An 11,556-nucleotide genomic window follows, 5' to 3' on the forward strand; every position below is an offset into this window, starting at 1 on the left:
ACTACTTTATTGTGTCAAGTTTCAAAGAGCTAGCACAAACCGTGTTTATTTAGAGTTCCAACTACATGTATCCATATAGCAGAAAACAGAGTGAAACCTAAAAAAAATCCTACATCACATGGAAAATGAACAATATATTATTGAATGATCAATGGGTTATAGAAGACATAAAGGAGGAGATGAAAAAATTGTTAGAGTCAAATGATAACACAGACACAACATTCCGGAATTTATGGGACACAATGAAAGCAGTTTTAAGAGGGAAATTCATTTCTTGGAGTTCTTATCTCAAAAAAATTAAAAAACCAACAAATAAATGAACTCACACAACACCTCAAAAACCTAGAAAAGGAAGAGGAAAACAACAGCAAATGTAGTAGAAGACAAGAAATAATTAAAATTAGAGCAGAAATCAACGAAATTGAAACAAAAGAAACCATTGAAAAAATAGATAAAACTAAAAGTTGGTTCTTTGAAAAAATAAATAAGATTGACAAGCCCTTAGCCATGCTAACGAAAAGAAGAAGAGAGAGAACTCAAATTACTAACATACGGGATGAAAAAGGCAATATCACAACAGACACTACAGATATACAGAAGATAATTAGAAAGTATTTTGAAACCCTATATTCCAATAAAATAGAAGATAATGAAGATATCGATAAATTTCTTAAGGCGTATGAATTGCCCAGATTGAGACAGGAAGACACACACAATTTAAACAGACCAATAACAAAAGAAGAAATAGAAGAAGCCATCAAAAGACTACCAACTAAGAAAAGCCCTGGACCAGATGGGTATACAGTGGAGTTCTACAAAACCTTCAAAGAAGAATTAATACCAATACTTTTCAAGCTATTTCAAGAAATAGAAAATGAAGGAGCTCTTCCAAATTCATTCTATGAGGCCAACATCACTTTGATCCCAAAACCAGACAAAGATACTTCAAAGAAAGAAAACTACAGACCAATATCTCTAATGAACTTGGATGCAAAAATTCTCAATAAAATTCTGGTGAATCGAATACAAAAACATATCAGAAAACTTGTGCACCATGATCAAGTAGGATTCATTCCTGGGATGCAAGGATGGTTCAATATATGGAAATCAATAAATCCTATTCACCACATCAATAGACTTAAAGACAAGAACCACATGATCATCTCGATGGATGCAGAAAAATCATTTGACAAAGTACAGCATCCCTTTATGTTCAAAACACTAGAAAAACTAGGGATAACATGAACTTACCTCAACATTGTAAAAGCTATCTATGCTAAGCCTCAGGCTAGCATCATTCTGAATGGAGAAAAATTGAAGGCGTTCCCTCTAAAATCTGGAACAAGACAGGGATGCCCTCTATCACCACTTCTATTCTATTTAGTTCTCGAAGTACTAGCCAGAGCAATTAGACAGACAAAAGAAATTAAAGGCATAAAAATAGGAAAAGAAGAAATTAAACTATCGCTATTTGCGGATGACATGATAATATACTTAACAGACCCAAAAGAGTCTACAAAGAAGCTGCTAGAGTTAATAAATGAATTCAGCAAAGTGGCAGGTTATAAAATCAACACGCATAAATCAAAGGCATTCCTGTATATCAGCAACAAATCCTCTGAAATGGAAATAAGGAAAACCACTCCATTCGCAATATCCTCAAAGAAAATAAGATACTTGGGAATCAACCTAACAAAAGAGGTGAAAGATTTATACAATGAAAACTACAGAACCCTAAAGAGAGAGATAGAAGAAGATCTCAGAAGATGGAAAAATGTACCATGTTCAAGGATAGGCAGAACTAACATCATCAAAATGGCGATATTACCCAAAGTTCTCTATAGGTTTAATGCGATGCCAATCAAAATACCAACGGCATTTCTTGTAGAAATAGACAAAGCAATCATGAAATTCATATGGAAAAACAAAAGACCCAGAATAGCAAAAGCAATTCTAAGCAGGAAGTGTGAATCTGGAGGTATAGCGATACCAGAGGTCAAACTGTACTACAAAGCAATAGTAACAAAAACAGCATTGTACTGGTACCAAAACAGGTGGGTGGACAAATGGTACAGAATAGAAGACACAGAGACTAATCCACAAAGTTACAACTATGTTATATTTGATAAAGGGGCTAAAAGCATGCAATGGAGGAAGGATAGCATCTTCAACAAATGGTGCTGGGAAAATTGGAAATCCATATGCAACAAAATGAAATTGAATCCCTTTCTCTCGCCATCCACAAAAATTAACTCAAAATGGATCAGGGAGCTAGATATCAAATCAGAGACACTGCGTCTGATAGAAGAAAAAGTTGTCTACGATCTACAAATTGTAGGGTCGGGCTCCAAATTCCTTAATAGGACACCCATAGCCCAAGAGTTAACAACAAGAATAAACAAATGGGACTTACTTAAACTAAAAAGTTTTTTCTCAGCAAGAGAAACAATAAAAGAGGTAAATAGAGAGCCTACATCCTGGGAACAAATCTTTACCCCCCACACCTCCGATAGAGCCCTAATATCCAGAATGTACAAAGAACTCAAAAAATTAAACAATAAGATAACGAATAACCCAATTAACAAATGGGCCAAGGACCACAACAGACACTTCTCAGAGGAGGACATACAATCAATCAACAAGTACATGAAAAAATGCTCACCATCCCTAGCAATCAGAGAAATGCAAATCAAAACCACCCTAAGATACCATCTCACTTCAGTAAGATTGGCAGCCATTATGAAGTCAAACAACAACAAGTGTTGGCGGGGATGTGGGGAAAAGTGTACACTTGTACACTGCTGGTGGGGCTGCAAAATGGTGAGGCCAATTTGGAAAGCAGTATGGAGATTCCTGGGAAAGATGGGAATGGAACCACCATTTGACCCAGCTATTGCACTTCTCAGACTATTCCCTGAGGACCTTAAAAGAGCGCACTATAGGGATACGTCTGCATCAATGATTATAGCGGCACAATTCACAATAGCTAGACTGTGGAACCAACCTAGATGCCTTTCAATAGATGAATGGATAAAAAAATGTGGCATCTATACACAATGGAGTATTATGCAGCACTAAGAAATGACAAAATCATAGAATTTGCAGGGAAATGGATGGCATTAGAGCAGATTATGCTATGCGAAGATAGCCAAGCCCTAAAAAACAAATGCCAAATGTCTGCTTTGATATAAAGAGAACAACTAAGAACAGAACAGGAAGGAAGAGCATGTGGAAAAGACTACAGTAAACAAAGACGAATGGGGGGAGAGAAACGGAGAGAGAAGGGAAAGCATATGGAATAGGTAGGAGACGTTCAAGGATACATAAAATTATAAGAGGCTATGAGGGGCAAGAGGGAGGGAAAAAAAGGGAGAGAATTGAACAACAGCAGGGGAGGTAGAGAGGGAAGATGGGAGGGGAGGGGAGGGGAGGGGGGATAGTAGGGGATAGGAAAGGTAGCAGAATACAACAGTCACTAATATGGCATTATGTAAAAATGTGAATATGTAACAGATGTGATTCTGCAATCTGTATTTGGGGTGAAAATGGGAGTTCAAAGCACAATTTGAGTCTAATGTATGAAAGATGATATATCATGAACTATGTAATGCGATAAATAATCAATAAAAAAAATTAAAAAAAAAACTGTTACTGCAAATGAACGGTTTAACCTAGAAGAACGAAATTTGGTGAGCAAAGTGGGATTGGGGTACTGACCATTACCTGAAAGGGTCATTGAGATTGGGTGAAAAAATGTGTACTGAGATTTCAGGAAACTCGTAGTTTTTTGGAAGCTTGGCAACCCCTTTCTGTGAAAGTGATTTTTGCCAGTCTCTGCTTAGCGCTACATCAATAGGAAACAAACCATAGAGATAGAACTTGGAACTCCTTTATTGTGTCAAGTTTCAAAGAGCTAGCAAAAACCGTGTTTGATTTAGAATTCCAACTACATGTATCCATATAGGAGAAAACAGAGTGAAACCTAAAAATTAAAAGTGTTACTGCAAACGAACGATTTAACCTAGAAGAACGAAATTTGGTGAGCCAAGTGGGATTGGGGTACTGATCATTACCTGAACGTATCATCAAGATTGGGTGAAAAAATGTGTGCCAAGATTAAAGGAAACTCGTAGTTTTTTGGAAGCTTGGCAACTCCTTTCAATGAAAGTGATTTGTGCCAGTCTCTGCTTAGGGCTACATCAGTAGGAATCAAACCATAGAGATAGAACTCCGAACTACTTTATTGTGTCAAGTTTCAAAGAGCTAGAACAAACCGTGTTTGATTTAGAGTTCCAACTACATGTATCCATAGAGCAGAAAGCATAGTGAAACCTAAAAATTAAAACTGTTACTGCAAACGAACGGTTTAACCTAGAAGAACGAAATTTGGTGAGCCAATTGTGATTGGGGTACTGATCATTACCTGAAAGTGTCATCAAGATTGGGTGAAAAAATGTGTGCTGAGATTTCAGGAAACTCGTAGTTTTTTGGATGCTTGGCAACGCCTTTCCATGAAAGTGATTTGAGCCACTCTCTTCTTAGGGAAACATGAATAGAAAACAAACCATACAGATAGAACTTGGAACTATTTTATTGTGTCAATTTTCAAAGAGCTAGCACAAACCGTGTTTGATTTAGAGTCCAACTACATGTATCCATATAGGAGAAAACAGAGTGAAACCTAAAAATTAATAGTGTTACTGCAAACGACCGGTTTAACTTACAAGACCGAAATTTGGTCCGCCAAGTGGGATTGGGGTACAGATCATTTCCTCAACGTGTCATCATGTTTGGGTGAAAAAATGTGTGCTGAGATTTCAGGAAACTCGTAGTTTTTTGGACGCTTGGCCACCCCTTTCCATGAAAGTGATTTGCACCTGTCTCTTCTAAGGCTACATCAATTGGAAACAAACCACAGAGATAGAACTTCAAACTACTTTATTGTGTCAAGTTTCAAAGAGCTAGCACAAACCGTGTTTGATTTAGAGTCCCAACTACATGTACCCATATAGGAGAAAACAGAGTGAAACCCGAAAATTAATACTGTTACTGCAAACGAACGGATTAACCTAGAAAAATGAAATTTGGTGAGCCAAGTGGGATTGGTGTACTGATCATTACCTGAAAGTGTCATCGAGATTGGGTGAAAAAATGTGTGCTGATATTTCAGGAAACTCGTAGTTTTTTAAAAGCTTGGCAACCCCTTTCCATGAAAGTGATTTGCGCCAGTCTCCACTTAGGGCTACATCAATAGGAAATAAACCATAGAGATAAAACTTGGAACTACTTTATTGTGTCAAGTTTCAAAGAGCTAGCACAAACCGAGTTGGATTTAGAGTTTCAACTACATGTATCCATATAAAAGAAAACAGTGTGAAACCTAAAAATTAAAACTGTTACAGCAAACGAAGGGTTTAACCTAGAAGAACGAAATTTGGTGAGCCAAGTGGGATCGGGTTACTGATCATCACCTGAAAGTGTCATCAAGATTAGGTGGAAAAATGTGTACCGAGATTTCAGGAAACTCGTAGTATTTTGGAAGCTTGGCAAACCCTTTCCATGAAAGTGATTTGCGCCAGTCTCTGCGTAGGGCTGCATTAATAGGAAATAAACCATAGAAATAGAAGTTCGAACTACTTTATTGTGTCAAGTTTCAAAAAGCTAGCACAAACCGTGTTTGATTTAGAGTTCCAAATACATGTATCCATATAGGAGAAAACAGAGTGAAACATAAAAATTAAAAGTGTTACTGCAAACGAACGGTTTAATATAGAAGAACGAAATTTGGTGAGCCAAGTGGTATTGGGGTACTGATCATTACCTGAAAGTGTCATCAATATTGGGTGAAAAAATGTGTGCTGAGATTTCAGGAAACTCGTAGTTTTTTTGGTAGCTTGGCAACACCTTTCCATGAAAGTGATTTGCACCAGTCTCTGCTTAGGGCTACATCAATAGGAAACAAACCATAAAAATAGATCTTGGAACTACTTTACTGTGTCAAGTTTCAAAGACCTAGCACAAACGGTGTTTGATTTAGAGTTCCAACTACATGTATCCATATAGGAGAAAATAGAGTGAAACCGAAAAATTAAAACTGTTACTGCCAATGAACGGTTTAACCTAGAAGAACGAAATTTGGTGAGCCAAGTGGGATTGGAAAACTGATCATTACCTGAAAGTGTCATCAAGATTGGGTGAAAAAATGTGTGCTGAGATTTCAGGAAACTCATAGTTTTTTGGAAGCTTGGCAACCCCTTTCCATGAAAGTGATTTGTGTCAGTCTCCGCTTAGGGCTACATCAATAGGAAATAAACCATTGAGATAGAACTTGGAACTACTTTATTTTGTCAAGTTTCAAAGAGCTAGAACAATCCGTGTTTATTTAGAGTTCCAACTACATGTATCCATTTAGCAGAAAACAGAGTGAAACCTAAAAATTAAAACTGTTACTTAAAACGAACGGTTTAAACTAGAAGAACGAAATTTGGTGAGCCAAGTGGAGTTGGGGTACTGATCATTACCTGAAAGTGTCATCGAGATTGGGTGAAAAAATGTCTGCTGAGACTTCAAGAAACTCGTAGTTTTTTGGAAGCTTGGCAACCCCTTTCCATGAAAGTGATTTGCGCCATCTCTGCTTAGGGCTACATCAATAGGAAACGAACCATAGAGATTGAACTTGGAACTCCTTTATTGTGTCAAGTTTCAAAGAGCTAGCACAAACAGTGTTAGATTTAGACTTCAACTACATGTTTCCATATAGGAGAAAACAGAGTGAAACCTAAAATTTAAAACTGTTACTGCAAACGAATGGATTTACATGGAAGAATGAAATTTGCTGAGCCTAGTGGGATTGGAACTACGAGTTTCACTCTGTTTTGTCCTATATGGATACATGTAGTTGGAACTCTAAGTCAAACCCGGTTTGTGCTAGCTCTTTGAAACTTCACACAATAAAGTAGTTCCAAGTTCTATCTCTATGGTTTGTTTCCTATGATGTAGCCTTAAGCAGAGACTGGCGCAAATCACTTTCATGGAAAGGGGTTGCCAAGCTTCCAAAAAACTACGAGTTTCCTGAAATCTCAGCACACATTTTTTCACCCAAACTTGATGACACTTTCAGGTAAGGATCAGTACCCCAATCCCACTTGCATCACCAAATTTTGTTCTTCTAGGTTAAACCGTTCATTTGCAGTAACAGTTTAAATTTTTAGGTTCCACTGAGTTTTCTCCTATATGGATACATGTATTTGGAACTCTAAATCAAACACGGTTTTTGCTAGCTCTTTGAAACTTGACACAATAAAGTATTTCCAAGTTCTATCTCTACGGTTTGTTTCCTATTGATGTAGCCCTAATCAGAGACTGGCACAAATCACTTTAATGGAAAGGGGTTGCCAAGCTTCCAAAAAACTACGAGTTTCCTGAAATCTCAGCACACATTTTTTCACCCAATGTTGATGACAGTTTCAGGTAATGATCAGAACCCAAGTCCCACTTGGCTCACCAAACTTCTTTCTTCTAGGTTAAACAGTTCGTTTGCAGTAACAGTTTTAATTTTTAGGATACACTCTCTTTTCTCCTATATGGATACATGTAGTTGGAACTCTAAATCAAACATTGTTTGTGCTGGCTCTTTGAAACATGAAACAATAAAGTAGTTCCAAGTTCTATCTCTATGGTTCGTTTCGGATTGATGTAGCCCTAAGCAGAGACTGGTGCAAATCACTTACATGGAAAGGGGTTGCCAAGCTTCCAAAAAACTACGAGTTTCCTGAAATCTGAGCACACATTTTTTCACCCAATCTGGATGACACTTTCAGGTAATGATCAGGAACCCCATCCAACTTGGTTCACCAAATTTCGTTCTTCTGGATTAAACAGTTCGTTTGCAGTAACAGTTTTAATTTTTAGGTTTCACTCTGCTTTCTCCTATATGGATACATGTAGTTGGAAGTCTAAATCAAACACGGTTTGTGCTAGCTCTTTGAAACTTGACACAATAAAGTAGTTCCAAGATCTATCTGTATCGTTTGTTTTCTATGATGTAGCCTTAAGCAGAGATTGGCGCAAATTACTTTCATGGAAAGGGGTTGCCAAGCTTCCAAAATCTACGGGTTTCCTGAAATCTCAGCACACATTTTTTCACCCAATGTGATGACACTTTCAGGTAATGATCAGTACCCAAATCCCACTTGGATCACCAAATTTCGTTCTTCTAGGTTAAACCCTTCGTTTGCAGTAACAGTTTTAATTTTTAGGTTTCACTCTGTTTTCTCCTATATGGATACATGTAGTTGAAACTCTAAATCAAACACGGTTTGTGCTAGCTTTTTGAAACTTGACACAATAAAGTAGTTCCCAGTTCTATCTCTATGGTTTGTTTCCTATTGATGTAGCCCTAAGCAGAGACTGGTTCAAGTCATTTTTATAGAAAGGGGTTGCCAAGCTTCCAAGAAACTACGAGTTTTTTAAAATTCGGCACATATTTTTTCACCAAATATTGATTACACATTCACGTAATGATCAGATCCCCAATCCCACTTGGCTCACCAAATTTCTTTCTTCTAAGTTAAACCGTTCATTTGCAGTAACAGTTTTTATTTTTAGGTTTCACTGAGTTTTCTCCTATATGGATACATGTATTTGGAACTCTAAATCAAACACGGTTTGTGCTAGCTCTTTGAAACTTGACACAATAAAGTAGTTCCAAGTTTTATCTCTATGGTTTTTTTCCTATTGATGTAGCCCTAAGCAGAGACTGGCGCAAATCACTGTCATGGAAAGGGGTTGCCATGCTTCCAAACAACTACGAGTTTCCTGAAATCTCAGCACACATTTTTTCACCCAATCTTGATGACACTTTCAGGTAATGATCAGTACCCCAATCCCACATGGCTCACCAAATTTCGTTCTTCTAGGTTAAACCGTTCGTTGGCAGTAACAGTTTTAATTTTTAGGTTTCACTGAGTTTTCTCCTATATGGATACATGTAGTTGGAACTCTAAATCAAACACGGTTTGTGCTAGCTCTTTGACATTTAAAACAATAATGTAGTTCCAACTTCGATCTCTATGGTTTGTTTCCTATTGATGTAGCCCTAAGCAGAAACTGGCACAAATCACTTTCATGGAAAGTGGTTGCCAAGCTTCCAAACAACTACGAGTTTCCTGAAATCTCAGCACACATTTTTTCACCCAATCTGGATGACAATTTCAGGTAATGATCAGGTCCCCAATCCCACGTGGTTCAGCAAAGTTCGTTCTTCTAGGTTACACAGTTCATTTACAGTAACAGTTTTAATTTTCAGGTTTCACTCTGTTTTCTCCTATATGGATACATGTAGTAGGAACTCTAAGTCAAACACGGTTTGTGGTAGCTCTTTGAAACTTGACACAATAAAGTAGTTCCCAGTTCTATCTCTATGTGTTGTTTCCTATTGATGTAGCCCTAAGCAGAGACTGGTGAAAGTCTGCTTCATGGAAAGTGGTTGCCAAGATTCCAAAAAACTACGAGTTTCCTGAAATCTCAGCAAACATTTTTTCACCCAATCTTGATGACACTTTCAGGTAATGATCAGAACCCAATTCCCACTTGGCTCACCAAATTTCTTTTTTCTAGGTTAAACCGTTCATTTCCAGTAACAGTTTTAATTTTTAGGTTTCACTGAGTTTTCTCTTATATGGATACATATATTTGGAACTCTAAATCAAACACGGTTTGTGCTAGCTCTTTTAAACTTGACACAATAAAGTAGTTCCAACTTCTATCTCTATGGTTTGTTTCCTATTGATGTAGCCCTAAGCAGAGACTGGTGCAAATCACTTTCATGGAAAGGGGTTGCCAAGCTTCCAAAAAACTACGAGTTTCCTGAAATCACAGCACACATTTTTTCACCCAATCTGGATGACACTTTCAGGTAATGATCAGGTCCCCAATCCCACTTGGTTCACCAAATTTCGTTCTTCTAGATTAAACAGTTCGTTTGCAGTAACAGTTGTAATTTTTAGGTTTCACTCTGTTTTCTCCTATATGGATACATGTATTTGGAACTCTAAGTCAAACACGGTTTGGGCAAGCTCTTTGAAACTTGACACAATAAAATAGTTTCTAGTTGTATCTCTATGGTTTTTTTCCTATTGATGTAGCCCTAAGCAGAAACTGGCACAAATCACTTACATGCAAAGTGGTTGCCAAGCTTCCAAAACACTACGAGATTCCTGAAATCTCAGCACACATTTATTCACCCAATCTTGATGACACTTTCAGGTAATGATCAGGTCCCCAATCCCACTTGGATCACCAAATTTCGTTCTTCTAGGTTAAACCGTTCTTTTGCAGTAACAGTTTTAATTTTTAGGTTTCACAGAGTTTTCTCCTATATGGATACCTGTAGTTGGAACTCTAAATCAAACATGTTTGTGCTAGCTCTTTAAAACTTGACACAATAAAGTAGTTCCAAGTCCTATCTCTATGGTTTGTTTCCTATTGATGTAGCCCTAAGCAGAGACTGGCACAAATCACTTTCATGGAAAGGGGTTGCCAAGCTTCCAGAATACTACGAGTTTCCTGAAATCTCAGCACACATTTTTCACCAAATGGTGATGACACTTTCAGGTACGGATGAATACCCAATCCCACTTGGATCACCAAATTTTGTTCTTCTAGGATAAACCGTTCATTTGCAGTAACAGTTTTAATTTTTAGGTTTCACTGAGTTTTCTCTTATATGGATACATGTATTTGGAAGTCTAAATCAAACACGGTTTGTGCTAGCTCTTTGAAACTTGACAAAATAAAGTAGTTCCACATTCTATCTGTATGGTTTGTTTCCTATTGATGTAGCCCTAAGCAGAGACTGGCGCAAATCACTTTCATGGAAAGGTGTTGCCAAGCTTCCAAAAAACTAAAAGTTTCCTGAAATCTCAGCACAAATTTTTTCACCCAATCTCGATGACACTTTCAGGTAATGATGAGTACCCCAATCCCACATGGCTCACCAAATTTTGTTCTTCTAGGTTAAACCGTTCGTTTGCAGTAACTTTTTTAATTTTTAGGTTTCACTGAGTTTTCTCCTATATGGATAAATGTAGTTGGAACACTAAGTCAAACACGGTTTGTGCTAGCTCTTTGAAATTTGAGACAATAATGTAGTTCCAAGTTCTATCTCTATGGTTTGTTTCCTATTGATGTAGCCCTAAGCAGAAACTTGCGCAAATCACTTTCATGGAATGTAGTTGCCAAGCTTCAAAACAACTAAGAGTTTCCTGAAATCTCAGGACACATTTTTTCACCCAATTTGGATGACACTTTCAGGTAATGATCAGGTCCCCAATCCCACTTGGTTCACCTAATTTCGTTCTTCTAGGTTAAACAGTTCATTTTCAGTAACAGTTTTAATTTTTAGGTTTCACTCTGTTTTCTCCTATATGGATACATGTAGTTGGAACTCTAAGTCAAACACGGTTTGTGCTAGCTCGTTGAAACTTGACAGAATAAAGTAGTTCCATGTTCTATCTCTATGGGTTGTTTCCTATTGATGTAGCCCTAAGCAGAGAC

This window comes from Spermophilus citellus (assembly GCF_964194105.1).
Source record: "Spermophilus citellus genome assembly, chromosome: 9".
Classification (NCBI taxonomy): Eukaryota; Metazoa; Chordata; class Mammalia; order Rodentia; family Sciuridae; genus Spermophilus; species Spermophilus citellus.